The sequence below is a fragment of the Ascaphus truei genome, chromosome 2 (genome assembly GCF_040206685.1).
Source record: "Ascaphus truei isolate aAscTru1 chromosome 2, aAscTru1.hap1, whole genome shotgun sequence".
Lineage (NCBI taxonomy): Eukaryota > Metazoa > Chordata > Amphibia > Anura > Ascaphidae > Ascaphus > Ascaphus truei.
In genome coordinates this window covers 484,625,472-484,649,251 of record NC_134484.1, presented here as the reverse complement: position 1 = coordinate 484,649,251, position 23,780 = coordinate 484,625,472, and the positions used below count along the sequence as shown (strand labels likewise).

The following is a 23,780-nucleotide window of genomic DNA, read 5'->3' as shown; positions in this document are numbered from 1 at the left end:
TAATTGGGACAAGACACAAACTTTTGAAATAAGAAAGTTTATTAACTGTAAGACATCTGGCGTAATCTACTGTACATGGCAGAATGTATCTGCACCAAAAAATATGTTGGTAAGACCAGACGCCCTTTCAGGATACGTGCCCTGGAACACCTTGGTAGCATCAGGAATGGCATGGACACGCCAGTAGTGAGACATGTTAACGATCACCATCAAGGGACAATACTGTACTCACCTTCAAAGGGATAGATCAGCTCTCACTAGGCATCGGGAAGGGGAACTGGGATCAGGAACTACTCAAAATTGAGTCACGTTGGATTTACACTCTCCAAACCCTGTCCCCAAAAGGTCTTAATGAGGGGTTGTATTCAGCCCCTTCATCTAGCCTGACCCTATAGATGAGCATGTACAGGTACACCATAACCTCACATTCTTTAATATGAATGATTATCTCACTATTGTTAACACTTTGTTTGGTGTGTGACTGCTCTCAGTTAATAATAAAACAGGCTCTCAGTGCTGTAAGTCTAAGCTGCCCTCTCCTCAGTGTCCCTGTGTAGCGCTGCGAGCTTATCCATACATAGACACTGCATAGTAATTTTACTTACCACTGTACTGAGAATAGGACGCCATTAGACCAATCAGAGCTCACATCCTCTGATAAATACCGGGGGCTGTACAGGCGCTCCCTTTCAGCCTTGAGAAAGCACGCCCAGCGAATCGTACGTCGGCATGTGACGTCATCACGTCAGAGGGGTGGTATCAGTGCTCGTGATCGGACGCGACGGCTTCTACCAGCTCTCTGTTTGGAGCTATGTCTGTGCAATAGTATGCACATTGTTTTTAACTGCAGAAGTACCCACCGGTTTATACTATATAAGCACCCTGCATTAGCTAGATGGTGCATTGCTACTTAGCGCTACCACCGGGGCTGCTGTACTACCGCTGGATACACTGCATATCATTTGCATCTTTAGATACTAAGAGTAAGCAGGCACTACTTATGCACTGCTGTATCAGCTTCACCTACCTGCTCATATTGGCTAAATGTGATTTTGGGCTAACCGTGTCTAGGCTAGCACTCAATCCAAGCTGTGCAATCTTTACATTAGATCTGCTGACCCATCAGCTCACTCTCCTGAGTGAGTCTTTTGCTGCAGCCTAGACACCATATGTGCTATATAACTATGCACAAGCCATTGGCCTGTGGTCAGATAGAGATTCCGGATCAGTCATACTTAGACTGAACCCCAATCCAGACCATTATATGTGTATCTAAAGACATAGCGTTACTTACTGTAGGTGTCTTAGGTACCCTGTTTGGCCCACTATAGCACACATTAAGCCACCTACCTCTATGGGCTGGCCTATCACTATTGACTTATATGCATGAGGCAGCCACCACCAGCATTAGCTGAGTTCATACCCTCTATAGGGGCCTTACCATCCTCTCCTCTACCTGTAGGCAGGAGATATATATAGCTGTACCGTTGGCTCAGCATTAGACTGGGATTTCCATCTCTCTTAGGAGGGCAGCACTATTGGTAGGCCCTGTATCCGGTTGGATTTTTATATTCCGCTGCTTTTTAGGCTCATTATTGAGTCTCACTTATTTGGACCTTCTAGCGTTCTATTTGTTATTTGAGTGTAGCCAGGTCCCCTGTCTATGCGGGCGCGAGCACAGCGCGTCTCCATTGATGCGGCCGGGTTACCAGGGACGCGAGCGGGTCGGTTGCCGGGGACGCGATCGGGCCGGTTGCCGGGGACGCGATCGGGCCGTGGTTGTGTCGCGAGGGTCCCGGCGACTCGCGGAGCAGGGCGCCGCCATTGTTAGCACGGTTGCGCATGCGCAGGAGCCTGATAGCGCGGGAGGACAGAGAGCTTGCGCATGCGCAGGGAAGGGCAGCCCACCCCCAGGGTGCACAGGGGCAGAGACACATGACCCCAGGGAGCCAATAGGGCTGCAGCATCTCCCTGCTAGGAGATTGATACATTTCGCGGGTTTTGCAGCACGTTGGCAGTTGGTGACCGGAGCAGCTAGGGGAAGGAGGTAGGGTGCAGGAGTCAGTGACTCCCTGCACAAGGCCAGCAGTCCCCTAGGTCCCAGATAGCCCTGAGTCACAGTAGCTGAGTGTTGTAGGGACAGGCCCTAGGTTAGGGACCCTGCCCCATTAGCTATTTGTTAGTTAGGGAAACAGCGGACACTGCGTTTCCTGTGGAGAGAATTGGGCTCAAGTCTCTGTCATTAAAGAGAGCTGGACTATCTTCAGGGTGAGAGCGCCCCTGACGGATCGTCAAGAGGGAGTATCCAGGATATCGTGTAGGAGCTCGTCTGATCCTTTGTGAAGCCAGTTGCAGGCCCGAGCACTTGAGTGCTCGGCAGGTAATCCATAACAAGTGCACCAACAATCCTATTACCAGACATTGTGGCTGCGCAGTCACACACATTTATATGACTTGGTAGTGCGGGACAATTTGTGTGGGGTTACTGGACACGGGGTGGGATCAGAAGGTTTGAGGAAGTGTTGGCATCCGCCGTGGCACGTGAAGTGTTGGCGTCCGCCGTGGCGCAAGATAGTGTTAGCGTCCTGCGAGACGCAGTAGTGTCTCCTCTATGGAGGGACACCTGTTGATGTTACATGCACGTACGTTTCTATGCTCGCAAATAAAGTCATTGATTATTTACATACGTTGTGCTGGTTATTTATATGTGTCCTGCGAGGATCAATTCCTGATCTGCTAGGAACCATCACAGGTGGAGACGCTGCACCGAGTACAGGATTACTCTTGATATAATTGCCCCAAGTTCCCCGTGGCGGAAGCTCAGCCCTCCTGTGAGCCAAGCAGGTAGAGCACCACACCTGGTAACACTAAGTTCCCTGCACCCATACTATATCTGCGATTGGGTGGGGTGGAATACGCGTTACATGAGTATTACTCCCAATAAAGTGTTTTAATTATTTCACTCCTCACCGTACGCATATATACACTCTTATTTCCACTGCTGTACCTGTGATCATAGAGTGAGCTGAGTGCTCCCCATTGGGGTTCTGTTCTCTCCGTGTTTCCCTTGTATATCACCCCAGATTGTAGCACCATCACCACTCAACCCATCCCCCATTCCCCTCCTCTGAGGTCGTTGCTTGGGAGACCACCAGGGGTCACTGTTCCATAGGAGCTCAGGAGGAGCTGGTTATAGGGCGCTCTGGCCCCTCCTATTCCCTCTCTATGGTCCCGCTGCTGCAGCCGGATGTCCTGGTGTGTGAGGTTTGATTCCGGCAGGAAACACTGACCCTGAGCACAGACTGTCCCACATCCTGAGGGGGGAATCCAGGTCACTCCCACAGGGAAGGACTGAGAGATCACAGGGGCTCCCCCCACCCTCCATAGGAAGTACACACACAGTGAGGGGGGGATAAAGTGCACATCTCAGGCACTGAGGGGGGGACACACTGAGGAATAGGCTCTGCAGCCTCTAAGTCCCTTTTCCTGTGCCCCCCTCACATTGCCCACCCCCTGCTGCACAGAGATCTTCAGCCTGTGTTATTGGGTAAGTGCTTTCCTCCTCCTCCCTTCCCCTCCCTTGTGTGACCTGTGCACATTATCCCAGTGCTGTTCTGAGCTTCCTTACACACAGGAGCCTGAGAGGCTGAGCCTCTGATAGTGAGGGGGAGCCTCTGGCACTTGGGGGGTTACTCCTCCTGGTATCACAGGGACTGGGAGATAATGGGGGTTATTTTACATTGGGAATTAACATTAGGAATCAGTGAGGATAAGATTGGGAAAGTTATTAAATAGAGTTAGAAAGTAATTAGATTGAGGGAGTATTGGTTGGAGTTTAACTCCTTCATTACCACAGGGGCAGCATCATGTGTGTGTTATGGGCTATAGCTTCTCTATACACGATACATAAAGCTTGGCCCCCTGCAGACGCACTTACCTGAACGCCCTCCTACTGTCTCTGTACGTTCTCCCCACCAATTAGATTGTAAGCTCCCGGAGCAGGGACTCCTCTTCTGAAATGTTACATTTATATCTGAAGCACTTATTCCCATGATCTGTTATTTGTATTATTTGTTATTTATATGATTGTCACGTGTATTACTAATGTGAAGCGCTATGTTCACTAATGGCGCTATATAAATAAAGACATACATACAATTGCTGTTGGTATGTACATACTAATTCATTTTAAATGCCATCTTACGCAAGTTTTATATAATTATTTCACATAACCGCTTAGAATTTTTTTAAATACATATTGCAGCAAGGGATTCTGGGAAATGACATAAGCACACACTTGTCAAGTCCATTATTACATGGAAAACCCTTAAGCCAATGCTTGCTGCTTTAAACACGGCTTTTAAACAGCCTGCTATGAGGTGCAAAGCCAATAAACCCACTCACAGACAGACTGTCTTATTGTGTTTACAATACTTGTATTATACGTGTAGATACGTTCCACAGATATAACACAGAGAATAGTGCTCTTGATTCAGTATCAGAATATAACTATTCCGCTGGAAATGATCTGGGTCGGGAAGCAGTGATCCCGTCATAATAGGACGGGCTTATAAAGTTGTGAGCAGGTCAGAAGTCTGTGTCCTACCTTCAGATGGGCAGAACCTATTCCCTCATGTCATGTGCTGACATTGAGAGACCAGGGGAAAATAAATAATCAGTGAGTAAAATGTCAGTGTTTCCCAGGCATTCCTTTATATAAGCATGTCCTGCCAGGTACAAATGTGCTGAATGTGAGAAACTGGAGGTGATCGAGGAACAAATTAATGAGGATGTGAGGGATAAAACCCCCCTATTTATTATGGTGGGGTAAGGTGAGGGGAAGTTACTGCACTGGTTCCTCTGCATTACCCACTTCTCACCGTATAAAATAGGAAAGTGAGACTGTGTCAGTATGGAGCAGAACTGCTGGACCTGAGAGAGTATCGGGAGCATTTATCAAAGTCTCATTCATGTACTTGTAATGGGTATTCCCTGTGAATACAGACGCTACTACTGCTGTGTAACCTGTATGGCTCTCAGGAGCCTAAGCCTCCGCTCGGGGAGCCTGGGGAACATACATATAACAATCTCGTGGTGCAACGCCTCCACCTGGGAGGGATCCCAACGGAGTGGGAGGAGGCCCTCACAGGAAACAATCACGGTAAGCATACGGTTGTAAAACAGGACTGACTTTACTACATATATGCGCATAACTTATACCAATCACATAACATTCAATGTTAGCACTGCAGTAGGATATAACGTAAACCCCCACACCGTGTCCACAGTATAACCCCCCCTTGTCCCGTGGTCAGCGCTGCCACTATGTGCGAGTACTCGTGTGTGCACGTGCGTAACGTTACCTGCCCAGTGGGACGGCACCTGGGCGTTAAAGGGTCTTCACAAAGGATCCGACGACCATTCTGGCGATATCCGGTTCCTCCGGGGAGATTATCGGTCAGGGCAGTCCACCCTGGGTAGAGTTCCGCTCTCTCTGCGGAGAAGGCTTGATCCCAAGACTCTGGATGGGAAGCACAGCGTCTGCTTTGTCCCTAACTAGCACTTAATAGTAAGGGGCAGGATCCCTAATCTGGGGCCTGTCCCTGAAGCAACACAAGCTACTAGGTGGCTCAGGGCTAACTGGGGCCTAGGGGGCTGCTGACCTAGTGCAGTGAGTCCCTGACTCCTGCAACCTCACCTCCTTCCCCCTAGCCTCTTCTGGCGCCGACTAGCGTGGGCTCAGCGCGCCAAATGTATCCAATCTCCTCTGCAGGGAGATCCTGGTGTCACCTGCCCCTGCCCCTGTGCACCCTGGGGGCTGTATTCTTGGGAGCTATTCTCCCATTAGCTGCCTCGCGCGCACTTTATTTGCGCATGCGCCAACCTCCGTAATGGCCACCAGCTGCTGGGACCCATTGCGCATGCGCAACCACAACGAAGATGGCGGCGCCCCTCGCGGGAGCCGCCGAGAGTCCCCAACAGTGCGCCCTTGCGCACACAGCTCCCGGCACCCGCCAGGCACGCTCCGATCGGCCCCCCACTCCTGCGACCATCCAACGGGTCCGCCACTTTGCTCGGCGGCACCCGCGATCACCACAGGTTAGGGGGGGGGGCAACAGGCAGGGTGGACCTGGCTACATCCTCCCCCTGGTAAAAGACCCCAATGACCTTGCTTTGGACACATGACTTAACCAACTATATACTGCACCGACACACTTTATTCGAGCAAATACCCAGTATGTACCTGGCAGATACCTGGAATGCGCCGCTCCTCACCTCTGACAAGCCCCGTTGTGTTTGCTTTCCCAGCCTGGGTTCATGCCTGGCTGACGGGCGGCTGATCTGTTAAATGATAATGATTAGGATTTAATAGGCTGCAATGCTTCGCGTGTCTACCAGATGGCATAAATTCATGAATTGTAATGCAGTATATATATATATATATACTGTGCAGTATTGCAGCCAGCGGGAATAAAATGCTTCAATCCCTGCCTGGAAAATACCTCAATGCACTCGGGCAGAAAACAGTCACAAACCTCAATACACCCGGGTATACCCGAATTCGTGGGACTAGCCGAGCTCGAATAAAGTGTGTCGCCAGTGTACAGAAAAGTTATATAATGAAAATGCATAACACAACTTTGTGAGCATTACAATTACCAATTGTATTTTGCTACGAGACCACTGCTGAGCCTCATAATGGGGTGCCCCAATTTGGTCATAGGCTACCCGGTTTGGAGGGTACCTTACTCTTTGGCTCCTACGGAGCTGTTCTTCAGCAACTCCCTCTGGGGAGTAATATGTACAGTCCTGAGGCTCAGCCTCTTCCCTTGAGGGGAGAAATGTCTCTGAACAGTCTCTGTTGGGTACAAAGCTCGGGCTCTGTGGATCCAAATGCTGGCCTGTTGGTGCCACCTTTTAGTAGGCATTGGCCACGGGGCCCTTTACCCGTAGCTTCTCCGAGAGATGCCCCTTCTGTGGAATAGTCCCTTTGAGAGGGTCCTTCCATAGGGTCTTCAGGAGTCTGAGTGGGGGTAATTATTCACAGTCTCTTGACCAATCTCTGAGTAATCGGACTCACCGTTCAGCGGTGTGGCCAGTATTTCTGCTTCCTCATCTCCCACTCGTGGAATGAGGAGAAGGTGATTACGATGCCAAACCTTTACCCGGCCTTCAGTGTCTTTGATGCGATAGACCGGGAGGCCAGGCATCTGTGACACTACTTCATATATACCATCTCTCCATCGATCCGCCAATTTATGCTTTCCTGGGACTCCCAGATTACGAAGCAACACAGCGTGTCCAGGACGTAGCTCCCGATACTTGACTTTATGGTTATATCGTCTCTTTTTGCCAGCATTCAGTTTAGCTGTAGACTTCTCAGCCTGTTGGTAAGCTTGCTGCAAACTGTCCTTGAGTCTTTGCACATATTTCAAATGGGTAGCATTGTGTATCCCATCCGTTGATACTCGAAGACGTACATCTACTGGCAGTCTTGCCTCTCGCCCAAACATGAGGAAGTATGGGGAGAATCCAGTGGACTCATGGTGGGTACAATTGTACGCGTGTACCAAAGCCTCCACGTGTCGACTCCATTCCGTTTTCTGCGCATCATTCAGGGTTTCCGAGCATGTCCAACAAGGTCCTGTTGAATCGTTCTGGCAAAGCGTCTCCTTCGGGGGGGGGTACGAAGTCGTCCGTGATTTGGCAATGTTAAACATTTTGAGTAATTCCCGGATCGGAGTGCTCTCAAAATCTCGACCTTGATCTGAGTGAAGCCGGTTTGGAAGACCGTAGTGAACGAAGTACTTCTCCCATAATATTTTTACCACTGTGATGGCTTTCTGGTCTTTTGTGGGGAAGTATACAGTGGTGGCAATATGGTGCTCAAAGTACACGGACCTATATGTTAATAAAGGGAGAATGAGATCTGACTGGGGAGTGATCAATAATAATAAATAGTACAAAAACCTATAATGGGGCTCTAGTCACCCTGAAGGTAGGGGTAGGTGCACAAGGACACCCTCCTTTACCTCATTGGGCTGGCCTCAGGTAAAGGTACTCACAGCTTGAAGCCTCCAGTAGCTATCTCCATCAGCGTGCAGCTGTATCCTGGTAAGGGACATCCAATATAGTGTGTGTGCAGCGCACAGCCAAGAAATGGGATGAGGAGCAGGTCTGGCAAAAAATCTTCCGTTCGCGCATGCGCATGCGGGCCACCCCTGTGTAGAAATATACTGTTTAAAGATATGTGAAATATATGTGAATAATTAATGTTTTGTTTTGTATATATACTTTGTACAATATGTATACATGTTACTTCAATGGCAGCTTGATGCTGATCCACACAACTGTTGTTTCTCTGCTTGGTTGTACATACACTTAATTTGTTGTCTGTTTTATGTCCTTATTTCTCTCTGCCTGGTAACAGCAAGGGTGCTCGTTCCTGTATTTGTTTACTGTGGTGAGACCTTGTGATGCCGGACAGGGGGGTGTTAAAAGTTTTCCTCCGTGATTATTATGTGTATCGCCCGACAAGGGATATAAGGCAAACAGGGGTGGCCCGCATGCGCATGCGCGAACGGACAAGAATTGTGTGAGCCGCATCTCGCGAGAGCTGGCCTCTTACTGTTCGTGGGATGCGTGTCAGCTCATTGGGCACTGATAGGCTATTTCTCGCAGAGGGGCTGGGCGAGACTCTGACTGTTTGGCGCTTGGGATGCGGGACAATACCCATTGGTTAATATAGCTTATGACGTCATTGGGTTTTTTGGCGCCAAAACGGCAACAGCTGCTATTTAAATGTCCTATACACCACACATTACACTTCTTGATAAAGTGCCTGCGGTGCACGAAACGCGTTGAAGGTTGTAACCCCCGTTTTTATGGACTCAAAATAAAGATTTTTTGCCAGACCTGCTCCTCATCCCCTTTCTTGGCTGTGCGCTGCACACACACTACTTTTGTGGGGAAGGCCTGAGCATACCGGGTGTAGTGGTCCGTGATGACCAGCACGTTACATATTCCTCGGGTGTCGGGTTCAATGCACAGAAAGTCCATACACACTAGGTCCATTGGGCCAGAACTCTTTAGATGGGCCATGGGCGCTGCTCTTGTAGGCAAGGTCTTGCGTTATATACAGCGGGAGCAACGGTGGCAGTGTTGTTCTACCGCTTCTCGCATTTTGGGCCAGAAGAAGCGAAGCGAAGAAGTCTTCTCTACACGAGATGCCCATGGTCGTCATGTAGGGACTTCAATACCAGATATCTTAAGTTTTGGGGCAGAACCAGTTGTCGCCTATCAGGGTGGTTGTGATATTGTACTACCCTATAGAGCAAGCAATTGTCAATCTCAAACTTGTCCACCTCATGCATTAACAACGCGACCAGGTTGCTGGGAGCACGTTTCAGTAGGGCTGGATTCTTCCTCTGAACAGCTTGCCGAATGATTCTGATTACCGGAGTGCTCCTGATGAAACCTATGTGGTGAAACGCGTAGAGTGACGCTCTATCCCTGTGACGGCCGGAAACCCCAGGAAGTGGACGCGGCAGATGACATCACTTCCGGTGTTTGGAACGCACCGGTGGAACGCACGCCACGAGAGAGGGGGAGCTGAGATACCATTCATCCGGCCGGAGAGATCCATTGAGATCAAAATGCTTACCTTTATTTGAAACTATGTGAGTGTAAACTTGTTTTACTTACCTTCATAAATTATACATACAGTCTGCACTATGTCCAGTTGTATCTTTGATTAAGGTTCCTGGGAGTACATCCATATGGGGCTGCATTGACTGCTGTATCTCCTGATGACAGAGGGACTAACAACAATACCTTAAAAGATACCTTTATGTGCCTGCATAACCTCACACGTTTGTGAGTATATATATTGAGAGCAGCGTCATCTGTATTTGAGTTTATCCATTTCACCTTAACAATATTGCACTATCACCATTGTATTTTATTCTTTTTTACATATATTGCGCTTCCCGGAAATTTCATCGCTACTATCCTAAGGAATCTGCAACCCGCAGTTCTGAGAAGGCCACCTGATCATTGATGACTGCCGCTATACTACACATTGCTCGCATCCCCGGCCCCGGGATCTCTTCCCATTCATCGTCATCAGGAGTAGCACTTAGGCCGGGTCGTCGTGATAGAGCATCAGCTCCAATGTTCAAAGGCCCCGGCTTATACTTCAGAGAGAATCTGTAATTGCATAGAGTTGCCAGCCATCTGTGCCCTGCTGCATCCAATTTGGCAGAGGTATTGATGTACGTGAGGGGATTGTTATCCGTCCTTACCGCAAACGTAACACCATAAAGGTAATCATGGAGTTTCTCTGTGATCGCCCATTTGAGAGCCAGGAACTCTAACTTGTGTACAGGGTATTTTTGTTCACTGGGTCAGACTGCGGCTGATGTAGGCTACAGGCCGAAGACCCTCAGGGTGCTTCTGTCGTAAGACAGCGCCCAGTCCATTGAGGCTGGCATCCACATGCAGAACGTATGGTTGTTCTGAATCAGCATAGCGCCAGCACTGGTGCTTCGGTCAGGCTTTTCTTCAATTTCAGGATGGCCTGTTCACAATTGGCCGTCCACTTATCGCCAAACTGTTGACAGGCTGACGTGGCTTTCCTTCCTGTATCTTCGGGATATATCTGCAAAAGATTGTTATGGGGTTTAGCTTGACAAGAGTACCCTTCCACGAAGCGACGGTAATACCCACAGAAGCCCAGGAATGATCGCAGTTCCGTGACATTCTCGGGACGAGGCCAGTTCACTACCGCTTCTACTTTGGCCAGATCGGTAGCAATTCCTTGAGCAGACACAGTGTCCCACGTAAGTCACCGAGGTGTGGCAGAACCGACACTTGTCGAGGGACAATTTCAATCCTTCTTTTCCAAAACGGTCTATCACCTTAAGCAGTCTCTCTTCGTGCTCCTCCAGGGTCTTTCCGAAGACAATGATGTCGTCCAGTTAGACTAGACACTCCCGAGGGTTCATGTCTCCAATCGTTTTCTCCATCAGTCGCTGGAAGGTAGCAGGGGCTCCGCAAATACCTTGGGGCATACGTGTAAATTGGTAGAAACCCAGGGGGCAGACGAAGACTGTTTTTCCTGGTACTCTGCACTCATATGAACCTGGTAGTACCCAGATCGTAAGTCGAGCACACTGAACCATTGGCTCCCAGTTAGAGCATTCAGGATCTCTTCAATGCGAGGAAGGTTGTATTGGTCGGGTACCGTACGATTATTCAGGGTTCTATAATCGACACACAGTCTTACAGATCCGTTCTTCTTCCTTACCACCACTATGGGTGAGGCGTAAGGACTCCAAGACTCCGTCAAGATCCCAGCGGTCTCCATCGCCTTCAGGGCGTTCCTTACATCGTCCACATCCCTGGGAGCGATGCGACGAGCGCGTTCACGGAACAGTGGCGTCACTCAACCTTATGGTGTATTGGGGAGTGCTGCGACTGCGGCCCACATCCATCTTACTTGTGGAAAACACCGTCCGTCGTTCATTCAGCTTGGCCGTCAGTCGACCCTTCCCCTCAGTTGGCAGCGTTGAGTCGCCGAAGTTGAAGTCCAGATCGACTAACTGCTCACCCACTGCAGCGGCATTCACCTGTGGCACTGTTTCCACAGGGCTGACCGGATATATGCTGACCAAACTTCGTCCTGCATCAATGTCCATCGGGAATGGGGAGATGTTCTGAACATATACGTAGGTTCGTAGAGGAATTTTGGTCGTCCACTCTCTCACTTCGGGTATTACCCTATACCCAGAATACACACTAGATGGCGCTCAATATCTTAAACACTAAACACAATGCAATAAAATCCTAATATGGATAAAACAAACACATTGTGGAAAAAAGTGCAAATAATAAGCACAAAAAGGAAAAAACACTCAAACCCTTAGACGGACTGTTTCAGGGTCCACACAAAACACAGGTAAAGAAAAACCAGGAGAGCGTTGATACCTTTAAAAAGAAAAAAAGGAAAACATAGTGCAAACTGTAGCAATATGTAAATCGGGCTCCCAAACAGGCACCATAGACTAAGGCAAATGCCAGACCAGAGTGCCACAAATAGGAACTGTATGGAGGAGGTATAATCTCAAGGAAGAGAGACACACGTGCAAAGTTCAAGTAAAAACACACAATTTATCCGAACATGATAAAAGCAGAGGCTTACAGAATCCCAGTGGGATAACAGCATTGACGTTGGTAATCGCAAGATCACATCACCGCATCTTTACTGCATCGAACCGCCACGGTACACCACAGCCTGGAGCCGAAACGTCACTTCCGGTTTCGCCGCTGGTTGGAAAATTACTTCACGGGATTCCAGGCAATCTCGCCCTCTCGATCGTAGGGTCACGCTCAACGCGTTTCGCCGTTCTAGATGACGGCTTCGTCAGGAGTAGCAATGACCTGTTATGAGTGTCTATTTATACCCATATACCTATCAATATCCTCTCCTCCTATAGGATAATTGATAAACATCCCCAGATAGCGGGCAAATCAACTAAATGCCTCCACACCCCGGGATATACACATGTTTGAACATTTATAACAATTTATTTATACAATCATAATAAAAAGGTTTAATAATTCGAAAAAATGTTAAAAAATAAAGATTCGGGGAGGCGCATGCGCGAAGGATCGGAGTATGGAGGCATAAAAGACTAGCTCCGTCCCGCGCGATCAAAAGCTAACGAATAACACTACCTCAAAATTAAATTCGGGTTTTCAAACTTATAACCGGAGCACTATTAACATCCCAGGATGGCTCCAAAGAAATCAGGAGGGCAAAAAAAACAAAAGCTGGCGGATGTAAGGACATATTTCGGAGGAGCAGCAGAAAGTGCCCCATCCAGAGAAATGGCCGACACAGACACTGAAATGGAAGGGGATGATGAGGACATAAGTGGTCAATCCCAACTCCCAGTCAGACGCTGTGACTTCGAGCGATTATATATGGATCTGAAAAAACTGCTTCAAGCAGATATTAAAGAGCTCAAACGTGAGCATACTAAACTGGGGACGCGCACTGACGACCTGGAAACCAAGGTGGATCTTACGATTAAAGCAGGGAGAAAAACAGATAAAAAAATGGCTGACTTACAACAACAGATAGACGACCTCAAAGAAAGGCAAGAAGACGCAGAAAACCGCGATAAAAGGAACAACGTTAGGATCCGCGGGGTCCCAGAAGAGATAGGAGACTGCGAGGCTTTTACTGAAAGATGGCTGTAGTCCCTCATGCCAGACAGCCCAAAAGAAAAACTCCTGATGGACCGATGTCACCGGGCCCTACGATCACGTCCGACACAGAACGAGCAGCCGAGAGATATCATTCTCCGGCTGCACTATTACTCCACCCGAGAAGCAATACTGCGGTTAACAAGAGGAATGCCGGTGGTAGAATTTGAGGCCAATAAATTACAAATTTTTCAAGATCTGTCTCCCCTTACCTTAGCGAGGCGTCGCTCCCTGTTCCCTGTAACCAAAGTGCTCCGGGAATCAAACACACGCTATCGCTGGTTGTTCCCGTTCGGACTTCAAGTCACGCAAAACGGGAGATCCCTTATGCTAAAAACCATCGGAGAGGGCCCAGGGTTTCTAAAAGCACTTGGCCTTCACAGCCCCCCGTTGGGAACGGCGGAGGAAGAACCAGCCCTGGAACCGGAGTGGTCCGGCGGACCATCCACACCAAAACCGAAGCGCACGAAATGATGCCCGTAATAAAACACAATTGTTTGTCACTTAAAACACGTTGTTTTGAGTTTTCTCAAGTTTAACGTTAAAAACCACATTGTGCCAAGTTGTGTACTGTCTAGAAGCAGACTTACACCCACACAGCGATCTCAGATCCCATGCGGAACATCTGCAACAAATCCCTGGAATAAAATCTAAGTCCTCTCGCTATATCCGCCCAAGAAAGAGCCAAGTTCTAGCGAAAGAACTTAAGAGACTCACTTTTTGGCGTCCGCCATGCGGGCAGGAGAAGATGGCCGTCCTGCTGGAGCTTCTTGCACCCCACCGTGAAGCGCAAGGTGAGGAAATGGCCGGCGCGCGGGAGCAACGAACAGCACATCCTACTCGAACCATCCAAGGATCCAAAATGGCCGCCGCCGGAAACCGGAAGCGGATACCACCAAACAGAGGAAGAGACACCCGCGCCATCTTGGAGGTGGCAGAGCTGCCCGGAACGACCACAAGCCGCGAAAGCCCACGCAGGCAGGAGAGGACACCTAAAGGACACAGACTCGTATACCATACGAGAGACAGGGTTCAGACAGGTCCCGAGCTGGGACACCGAACACGGCGCGGAGGCAGGGGGACACGGGCAATTACCAAAGGCAATAACACCATACAAACACTTACACAGATAATGATACAGGAGGGAGCGGAAAGAGAGGGCTCCCATTAGGTAGCAGATAGTCACCTCAGAGATGCCGCCCACAAAAGGCCCCGCAACACTGTTAATAAGAGGGATATAGAGAGAAGGGAGCAAAGGGAGGGACAAAGAAACAGCTAAGAGAAAAGTAAAAAGAACACTAAGGGGTTGCAAAATAAGCTGGAGGAGAGAAAAAGGCACAACACGAGTTACAGTTATAGGTTAAGCTCCAGAAATACACAAGACCCTATACATTAATACAGGTCTACGAGCAGGTGAATGTTACAGTTACTTATAGTTACACAAGAGTTAAAGTTATTGTCTAGATAGACCTTCAGAAGGTAGTTAGCAAAAGAGTGCGGGCTGGAGGGTATGAGGGAGCTCTATACCCCGAGGTAGGCATGTGCCTTGGACAAGATCTGGGATGGAGGGTCTCCCAGAATCCTGTCAAAGTCCTTTGGGGAGGGAATGCGGGTAAGGGCCCTAAGGGAATGGGGCCACACTCCCCGAAGGCGCTGGACTCTATATCAGGACTGGGGAGTCTTGATGGGGAGCCCATGTTGTTTAGATATGTTCATTTAAACAATGTTTTTTTTGTTATGTCATGTCTGTACCTACCCTCTCGTGTCTTACCCCCCTCCCCCCCCCACCTCCCCTCCCAGCGACTGCGGTCACCAACGAAGCGGAAGACAAAGCCCTACCAGCCCGAAAAAGGAGAAGGACTTCGCAGCAGGAGCCCAGCCAGAGGTTAACAGCCACCGCAAAGCAGCCACCAGACGCTGATCCAAATGGGTAGAGAGATATGTTGCCTTTCCCATAATGTAAAGGGACTGAATAACCCAGCTAAACGTAAGTTAGCCTTTAAAGATTATAAGAGATACAGAGCTGACATCCTCTTCCTTCAAGAGACCCACTTCTCCAAAAAAAGCTACCCCAAATATATAGACAAAGAGTTTCCCACAATATATTTAGCCTCCGCCTCAATGAAAAAGAGAGGGGTGGCCATTGGATTCCACAAGAACCTACTGTTCGAGTTAGAAAAGAAAGTTATAGATTCGGAGGGCAGATACATTATCTTAATAGGTTCCATCCAAGGTCAAGCTATCACATTAGTCTCGCTGTACGCCCCATGCGAACAAGCAACAGAGTTTTTTGCTCTTTTTTTCAGGCGCTTACAGCGGGAAGCAAAGGGCCAAATCATATTAGCAGGAGATCTGAACAGGGCGTTAAACCCAAAGCTAGATAGATGTACGGCCCCTAACCAGTCCAATAAACGAGACATACTAACAATCTCCCGCGGACTTCGGGACTGTCAGCTAGTAGACATCTGGAGGGAGCAACATCCTCAGACCAAGGACTATACTTTTTACTCCCACCCCCATGACCGATATAGCCGGATAGATTACTTCCTTGTATCCAACAGACTGGTCCCAATGGTCTCCCACACGGGCATACACGACATTTCGTGGTCAGACCATGCACCTATAGAGCTGCGGTGCGAGCTACAGTTGCGAGATAGACCGGGAGCGAACTGGAGAATAAATGAACTACTGCTAAAAATCCCTAAATTTGACTTCGAAATTGCAGACAAAATCAGAGAATACTTTGAAGAGAACGAGGGAAGTGTATCCTCACCTGCCACTCTGTGGGAGGCCCATAAGGCTACCCTCCGCGGATCTCTCATGTGCCTAGCTGCTAGACGCAAGAGAGAACAAGAGAGTCAGATCAAGGAACTGAAGGGGAAATTGGCTTCCCTGACAGCAATACATAAGACCTCAAAAAACGAGGCAATCTTGACTCAGATCCAAGATACCAAAAAGCAACTAAATCTAAAACTGACATCTCAAGCTGAAAAAGACATGAGCTGGACGAAACGCCGATTCTTCGAGAAAGCGAACAAGCCAGACACGCTTCTAGCGACTAAGCTTCGCAATAAACAACCAAATTACCAAATACAATCAATTCGCACGCAGGGAGGGGAACTTACCTCCAACCCTACGCGAATCGTGGAAGAATTTAAGCAATACTACGAGTCGCTGTACGATGGGGGTAAGGTTATCCACAATCAAAAAACAAATAAAAATCTCCGAGAATTCCTGAAAGAGGCAAATTTGCCCAAATTGGGTAGAGTGGAAAGAGAGGCACTACAGGAAGACTTCTCTTTGGAAGAGTTGACGGATGTCGTAAAGTCTCTTAAGCCAGCCAAGGCGCCAGGTCCAGATGGTTACTCCAACCTCTATTACAAAAAATACATAAAACTTCTAGCCCCATACCTATTGAAACTCTTTAATTCGGTACTGCAGGGAGCTTCCTTCCCGGCGCAGATGCTCCAGGCGTCCATTTCACTGATCTATAAAGCTGGAAAGGACCCGGCAGACTGTAAGAGCTACCGGCCCATCTCTTTAATCAATACAGACATTAAAATTTTCTCAAAACTCATAGCTAATAGAGTGGGTATCGTCCTTCCCAAGCTGATACATCCAGATCAGGTGGGGTTCATTAGTGGCAGACAGGCGGCAGACAACACCAGACGAATAATTGACGTTATCGATCTGGCTCAAAAGCAAAATATTCCTTCGATGGTGCTCAGTCTGGACGCCGAAAAAGCGTTTGATCGGATTGATTGGCCTTACCTGAAAGAGACGCTGGGGGCGTTTGGCTTCGGAGGAAGCTTATTGGAGGCCATTATGGCACTGTACGAGGGGCCGGCAGCTAGGGTGAGGCACCAGGGATTCCCTTCAGAGCTTTTTCAGATTCATAGTGGCACGAGACAGGGATGCCCGTTGTCCCCCTTGCTGTTCGCCCTATGTATAGAACCCTTGGCGGCACATATTAGGAACAGCCCGGATGTCAAGGGCATAACTTTTAAAGAGCAATCACATAAGGTTGCCCTGTACGCAGATGATGTGATCCTGACATTATCGCAGCCTCTTACCTCTCTGCCCAATGTGTTCTCAATCCTGGGGAGATTCCATCAAATTTCAGGTTTCAAAATTAATCAGGCCAAATCAGAAGCTCTCAATCTCAATCTGCCTAAATCAACCGAAAAACTAATTGGACTCAATTTCAATTTTAAATGGCAGCCCTCTACGATTAAATATTTAGGGGTTAACCTCACCAAAGATTATAAAACCTTATATAAGGCAAATTACCCACAGTTGTTTAAGACACTAAAGGAGGACCTACGGCGATGGGCAGAATATAGCATCTCGTGGATAGGCAGGATACAAAGTGTAAAAATGAATCTTCTCCCACGAGTGCTATATCTCTTTCAGACCCTCCCGATTCCCCTGCCAAGAGAAGAGATCCTCTCTTTACAGTCCGCGATAACAAAAGGCCCAGAATTAAACAAGATATCTTGAGGAGGCCGACCTCAAGAGGGGGGCTGGGCGTGCCATGCTTGTTTGCTTACTACGAAGCAGCTCAATTAACGCAGATTCTACAGTGGCACACAGACCCGACCCTTAGGAGATGGGTGGCACTGGAGAGGGAGTGCTGCGCCCCGGTGGATCTGAGGAACCTGATATGGCTACCCAAGAGTAGCCATATACGGATGTCAACAACACTGCAGGCCATGAGAAATTCCCTGAAATTATGGGGGGCCACTAAATTTCGATGTTCTCTTACATCACAGCAGTCATTGATGACCCCCATATGGGGCAACCCAGATTTCGCTCCAGGCCTAGACAGCGCTCAGTTCACAAAGTGGATCCTAGCAGGCTATCTCCGATTCTACGATCTAGGCAGCAAGGGTGTAATTAAATCCTTCGCTCATGTAAAAGAGGAAAAAAACATTCCGAATACTGAATTATTTAGATACTTACAGATCAGGGCCTTCTATACCAAGACCCCAATTCGGCCACGGAGAACAAATTTTGAGCAGTTGTGTGCCAGACAAACGGACACACGGGGACTAACCTCTCGAATGTACAGGGAAGTGATTTGTCCGGAGACAGCTGACGCACCTAGACTTAATTATATGAGGCAATGGGAAGCTGACTTAGGGGACACACTAGAAGACGACGACTGGGATAGGATCCTACAGGCAGCAGCGAAGAGCTCTATCTGTACCACGCTAAAGGAGAACGCCTATAAGGTCCTCATGCGTTGGTACTATACCCCAACAAAACTCTCGAAATTTGTCAAAGGCTACTCCCCGCTCTGCCCCAAACAGTGCGGGGAGAGAGCAGACATGCTCCACATGCTGTGGTCGTGCGCAAAAGTGGCCCCGATTTGGGAGGAAGTACAGGAGTGGCTACAACGGCTATTGGAGATCGAGGTCCCCTTGGACCCGTGGCTGTTTTTGTTAGGCCGGCGGGTTCAGGGGTTCTCGAACGCAACACACAGACTAGTTGCGCACTTTGCCACTGCCACCAGATGCGAGATCGCAGCACTGTGGAAGCAACCACAGATTCCAATTATACCCAAAATCAGAAATCGAATTTGGTTCGTCTGCCGGATGGAACAGTTGACAAGTCTGGTCAACGACACCGGCACAAATTTTCTAAAAGTTTGGTCACCTTGGCTGACACAGACAGACATCCCGGGGGTTGATCTTACCAACATATTGCAATGATATTTAGCAAAGGCGTTCTCCGGTAGCGAAATGGATCCTAGACATTAGGCCCTGGGGTAAGCGACGTAAAAAGGAAGATTTAGCTAAAGGATATCCCAAACTAGTAGAGGAAAGTAGACATACAGCCACATAAAGAGTTGCGGTCCCGGACCTAATTAGGGAAGCCTAAACTGGCATAGACCAAAAACCGCCAGTGTCGCTCACCACCCCCCCATTCCCTTCCTCCCCCCCCCCTTTTTTTCCTATCCCTGGTTCCTTTGTCCGTCCGGTATGTCATGTCATGTTTTGTATGTTGATTGGAGGAGAAGTACGGAAACAAGGTGACGCATTGTAAGCCAATGGATTGTGTTAACATGTCTGTATTGTCTCACCTAATAAAATGAAAGTTATAAAAAAAAAAAAAAAAAGATTCTACCTTTATATTAATAAGGAACGAATCATAAGATAGAAAATATTTAAAAAATTTTATCTATCACATACATCGCTTACTATAGTCCTAATTTTATCAACTTTTCATAATGGACAGCGATAGATGAATCTTAAAAATATAAGACAAAGAGAATTTGATTAAGAGACAACATATTATCAAATTTCCATATACATACACACAAAGTAAGGCATATTTTTAAAAGGGGTCTTGACCATATTTATGACATATCAGACATAGATCGGATCACAACGATGAACTCAAGTAAAAATATTCCAAAAAATAGGTGAAAATATAATCCCATAAAAATCATATATAAATTATTAAATTAATATATAATGAAAATGAAAAAATACTAAAGAAAAACACCTAACTCAAAATCCACATTCAGGCCTTGCGGCACTAAGGTTTTGAGAGAAAAGATCCAAAAGCTCTCTCTTTTTTTCAGTGCGACATTTCTGTCCCCACCTCTCCAGTGGGGCAGTACATGTTCCAGCACTGTAAACCTCAGTCCTGAAGTGTCACACTGGTGTATTGTAATAAAATGATTGGATAAAAAGTGCGTTGTGACACCTCTCCTCACATTACCAATGTGTTCCAGAATACGTGTTTTTACTGGCCTAGTGGTCTGGCCTACATATTGAAGCCCACATGGCTGACCGGATATATGCTGCCCAAACTTCGTCCTGCATCAATGTCCATCGGGAATGGGGAGATGTTCTGAACATATACTGTACGTAGGTTCGTAGTGGAATTTTGGTCGTCCACTCTCTCACTTCGGGTATTACGCTATACCCACTCTGAACCTCTTCCTCAGGAGTACTCTCCAGAGAGAAAAGATGATCGGTCTCATCTCGATTGGGATAACAGCACCAGACGGCTATGCGTTGCACTCCCCCTGGTAAAATGGTCGTCAGTCCGCGTTGACGATTGTAGAGGTCCCCGTGACGCTCTAAGGCATATACTAGGTTGCACTCTTCCCGAAGTACAGGGTCAAGGAGTGGATTAGCCATAGGTAATTCGTTGGTCTCTTTCAGGTATGCTCTGATTACGGCTCGCACTATATCAGTATTCGTTCCCAAGATGACCGAGTACTGACATTGTCCTTGAGGCTTCGGACATACCATTGCCTCCACATGCATGGGATGTTTCTTGCCAGTGTTCAGTTTGAGTATCTCCAGTTGAACTCTCACAATCCCATCGATGGGGTAATCTTTGTTACTTAACCCCCTCACCTTCATATGTTCCGCCGACCGCAGGGGACAGTGTTTGAGGTGTTGGTCATAGAATTGGCAGTATATTATGGTCACTTGGGATCCGCTGTCCAGTAGAGCAGAGGCATAGACTCCTTCTACTACCACACGCACGATGGCAGAGGGGCCTACCTGACTGTCAGTAAGAGCTTCGGGAGGTGCCGGGGTGGCCTCGGACGTGTTGGCTTCGGTGGTCTGTACCCGGCAGATCATGGACCGAGCCGAGCTTCCTTTACTTGGAGTTTTTTTTCCTTGGTTAACTCCGTCAGGGCACTCTCTGGAGAAATGGCCCTTCTGTCCACAGCCATAGCAGATGATATCCTTGGGATAAAGTTGTCTCGAGTAAGTGGGTGAAGATCTCCCTGAAGTTTGGCCTTTCAGTGAGGGCGACTTGGGTGGCTCCTCTTCGACAGGTTTCTTGACCCAGCGAGCGGAGACTCCCGGATGTCACTCGCAAGTGGATCTTTGACCTTGGTGCCCGTATGCAGCTTAGTATAGGCTTCATGCCCCTTGACGATCCCCAAAATGTCCATGAATGTAGGGGGAGGCCCTTCCATTAGTGAGCACCTAATCATGATCACGATGTGATGTGTGGGAATGGCCCCTCGGAGGAACTGATTGCGCCGGTATTCGTCCATATCTGAGGCTGGAATGAGGCCGCAATTTCTGTCTGGTAGGGGAAGTTACGTAACTGGAAACGGTTCCAAGGTAAATGAGAGGACACCCTTGCATTAAAGTCTCTGGTAGATACACTACTTGTGGGCGTCTATCAGGGGGTAGAGCTTGTTCGGTGGCCAGCAGTAGGGTGTTCTCTTGCTGGTCAATGTTGTAGTGCTTACTGATGAGACGGGCTCCCGCCAGACCAGGTAATGTCCTTACTGCGCTGCAGACAGTAAACATGGGTACATCGGCAGGTACCCCTTCTACGGCGATTACGTGTCACAGGACCTTTCCTAGTCTTTCGGCCCAGTCGGCCACTTGTTGCGGCGTGGTGGCGTGAGCGCAGGCATGCTGACTGATAGGATACTACGTGAACTACTGAGTAGGGCACTGTGGCAGGACGGCCTGTAGCCGAGGTCAGGGAACAGTCCACACGTATAGTTTCAGGATAATGAAAATGTTCAGTGGCTTTATTTCTCCACAGCATAACATAACATGTGGGTACACTGTCCCTTTAAACAAAAACAAATCCTGCTCCACATTGGGAGGACTGACTAACACACCAGGCCAATCTAGCAGGCTGGCTGGCTAAACCATAACCAAACCGTAAGTGTCTTTTAAGCAGTCAGGAAAAACAAATGAACAAGTCTTACTTTGGTTGCAGTAGTTAGTTTGATGTATCCGTCTGGCTAGCAGCACACATAGCAGTGTGCTCTGGTCTAAGGCAGGCAGCTACTGCCAGTAACAACATCATCTTATACCTTGCTGCTTATCAGGTGTCAGCTTACATCCTGATTACCTAGCTTCCACCTGAGTTAACCCTTATGAGTGCTGGATGAAGCACTCAGACATATGTCTCCCAGGCATAACTGATAGGGGTTAACTTCACCCTGTCACAGGCACCCTAGGGCTGCTCTCGGCAGCGCCTCCAAATGCAACGGGTATTCCCTGTGAACACAGACGCTACTACTGCTGTGTATACCTGTATGGCTCTCAGGAGCCTAAGCCTCCGCTCGGGAGCCTGGGGAACACACATATAACAATCTCGTGGTGCAACGCCTCCACCTGGGAGGGATCCCAACGGAGTGGGAGGAGGCCCTCACAGGAAACAATCACGGTAAGCAAAATAGAGTAGTAGGAGATATTCGGGCACTGCATACTGTGAAAAGTGAGGTTGGAGTAATCTTGAAAAAATACTTTATTGTGGCATATAAGCCAAAATGAAAAGCACAGAGTCTCCCCTGACGCGTTTCTAGCCTCTCAAAGAAAGAGCCCTGAGAGGTGAGAAACGCGTCAGGGGAGACTCTGTGCTTTTAATTTTGTCTTATATGCCACAATAAAGTATTTTTTCAAGATTACTCCAGCCTCACTTTTCACTGTATGCAGTGCCCGAATATCTCCTACTACTCTATGTTGCTGTCTCATTCGGAGCACGCTGGGGGGCGGCATATCTTCAACTCCTGTGGTGTCTGGGGTGGTGGTCGGCTGACGGTGTGAGCTGCAAGGCGAGTTTGTGGCGGTCCCGGTAGAGAGACACAGGCTGTCAGGAACCAGCATGGGCGGGTTGCAGAATGATGACGTCATAGCGTCGCTACTTCCCATTGGGTCTTCACGCTGAAACAAGAAGCTGGCAGCGCTGCGAGTTCCTCCCGAGTGATTGACTGCCCTGCACGCCGGTTCTATCATCATCGAGGATCAGCTTTCAGTTAAGTGTCCCCCCTGTTCATTCATTATATTAATTTGCCGGTATGCCTCTGTTATACACATTAGATATTCCTTAGTGCCATTACCAGACACGGAGTGGGGCACCCGGTCATATTCATAAGGGGGTGACACATACTGGTCTGGGATTTACATCACACATGAACTTCAACCTTCACCGTGGCCCCATCCACCCATTATTACTATTCAATTGTTCATCATTTCACCACATCCGCTGCCATTGCTTTGGAGCACACAGAGGGGAGCTCCTCTCCTATTTTTTCTAATCACGGTAAGCATACGGTTGTAAAACAGGACTGACTTTACTACATATATGCGCATAACATACCAATCACATAACATTCAATGTTAGCACTGCAGTAGGATATAACGTAATCCCCCACACCGTGTCCACAGTATAACCCCACCTTGTCCCGTGGTCAGCGCTGCCACTATGTGCGAATACACGTGTGTAACGTTACCTGCTCAGTGCGACGGCACCTGGGCGTTAAAGGGTCTCCGCAAAGGATCCGACGACCTTTCTGGCGATGTCCGGTTCCTCCGGGGAGATGATCGTCAGGGCGGTCCACCCTGGGTACAGTTCCGCTCTCTGTGGAGCAGGCTTGATCCCAAGCCTCTGGATGAGAAGTGCAGCGTCTGCTGTGTCCCTAACTAGCACATAATAGTAAGGGGCAGGATCCCTAATCTGGGGCCTGTCCCTGAAGCAACACAAGCTACTAGGTGGCTCAGAGC

General features: G+C 48.3%; 1 protein-coding gene across 1 annotated transcript in view; it reads left to right on the top strand.

Moving 5' to 3' along the window:
- The first annotated feature begins 3,284 nt into the window (after window positions 1–3,284).
- LOC142488051 (uncharacterized) overlaps window positions 3,285–23,780 on the top strand; it is a 311,597-nt gene continuing 291,101 nt past the window's right edge. The window contains exon 1 of the mRNA XM_075588413.1: window positions 3,285–3,547. The gene's annotated coding sequence lies outside the window, so the exon portion shown is untranslated. The remainder of the gene's footprint in view (window positions 3,548–23,780) is intronic.